This window comes from Fukomys damarensis, unplaced genomic scaffold (assembly GCF_012274545.1).
Source record: "Fukomys damarensis isolate Sample0158 unplaced genomic scaffold, DMR_v1.0_HiC HiC_scaffold_14, whole genome shotgun sequence".
Classification (NCBI taxonomy): Eukaryota; Metazoa; Chordata; class Mammalia; order Rodentia; family Bathyergidae; genus Fukomys; species Fukomys damarensis.
In genome coordinates this window covers 15857413-15859311 of record NW_022900926.1, presented here as the reverse complement: position 1 = coordinate 15859311, position 1899 = coordinate 15857413, and positions in this window count along the sequence as shown.

Below are 1899 nucleotides of genomic sequence, written 5' to 3'. Positions count from 1 at the left end.
CTTAGCAATCTCTGAGAAGGGCTAGGAGGAGGAAGGGCACAGGTCCTGTAAGGCTCTCAGCCACTGGAGCTGATGTGTGTTGGGGGCGTCCTTCTCCTGCAAAAGATGGCTCTCCCCTCCTTCCTCTTCCCTCATAGCCTTCCGGAAGCTTGAGTATCTGGTCAGAGCTTAGAGACTCAGAAATGGCCAGGTGTGGCACTGAAGCCCAGTTACCCCAGTACTTGGGAAGCTGAAGCAGGAGGATCCCAAGGAGTTCCAGGCCAGCCTGGGCTTCATAGCGAGATCCTTTCTCAAGCAAACAAACATCTCCGAAATGATCGGTCACAGTACACCTGATTTTCAAAAGCTTTGAGTTGGATAAATATTTGTGTTGCATTTCACAATTTCTAAAGTGCTTTATACTACAGCATCCAAAGTGACAAATTCATCAAACCCTCCCAGGTGGCCTTGGCTCTTTTAAAGGGGGAGATTAATTCCATCAACTCCACCAGGGTATAGGGACAAATAGCACCTGTTTCTGTAAGTGTCTGTAGAATTATTAGGCAGCACTTGATCTATTCTTTAATGAAAGCACTTACTGCGAATCTTGTGTATATTTGTTTACAAACCTCATCTCACCTACTGGATTCTATGTTCTATTTATAAGGGTGAGATTTCTATTATAGTTCATTTTTGCCCCCCCCCGCTCTTTCACTCTTTTAGGCATGGTCTGGCTATGTGTGCCAGGCTGGCTTTCAACTCACAGCAATCCTCCTGCCTCAGTCTCCACAGTGCTGGCATGACAGGCACGCTCCACCATACATTGAATCTACCTGATTTCTTTCTTTCCTTTTTTTTGGGGGGGGGGATTGAGCTCAGGACCTTGTGCTTGCAAGGCAGGTATAGTGCCCCTGAGCTACTACATCCCCTACCCTCTATTAGATTTCTTCACCTCATCCTGAAGAAATAGCAGGCTCACAGCAGTGTTTCAGATGATGGAAAGAGTGAAGGTGAATGACAAAGTCATGCCCATTTCAAGTTAATCCTTTGGATTTTATTTGGTTTATGGGAAGAAAATCCACAAAGGGAAGGAACCTAAGCTAGAAACCTAATAAGGAAGACGCTCAGGACCACCCCCCTCTACTTGATACAGTACACAACCTACAAAAGGCTAGTAGTGAGTTCTTGCTGGAAAGCTCTCTCAAGGACCCCACGTTCTATGATTACCAACTCAAAGTGACTCTTAAATATTAAGCCAATAACAAGCCAGAGCTCTCTTGTCAACCATCCATTCCTCTATCTTTGTGTGAACCAGTGTGAGCATCAAAGCAATACACATGGAAGGAAATCTGTGAATAAGAGAACTGTGTTGGGCAGGGTGACACACGCCTGTGACCCCAGCCCTTGGGGGCTGAGGCAGGAGAATCGCTGCAAGTTCGTGATCTGTTTGGGCTACTGAACTACATAGTGAGACCCTGTTTCAAAAAACAAAAACAAAACAAGACAAAAAAAAATGCACACAGAACACAAGCTCATCTCTTCCCAGATATTTTTAGCTAACCCTTCAAACTTGGATCAGGTTCCACAAACAGATGAGTGTTTGTGTGCAAACTGGGGAAATAGAAAAATGAGGTCAGTTCCAATATCATTTGTACATATGAATGAATATACCACGAAATTTCAAGTATTTTCTTCCTATTAAAAAACGATGCTTAGAAAATTATGTAAATATACCCTTGTATTCTAGAATAAAAAAATGAGCAATGTCAGCAAACTCAGATGGGGTGCTTTGGCAGGACAGATAGATCGACATTTACCTTGAAAGAATACGTCGTCCCAACTGGGGGGAGTGTAATAACCCCTTTATGGTCACGGGGAGCCGAGGCCCTCCCCACCCGGCCCGGCGCGGCCCTGCACTGT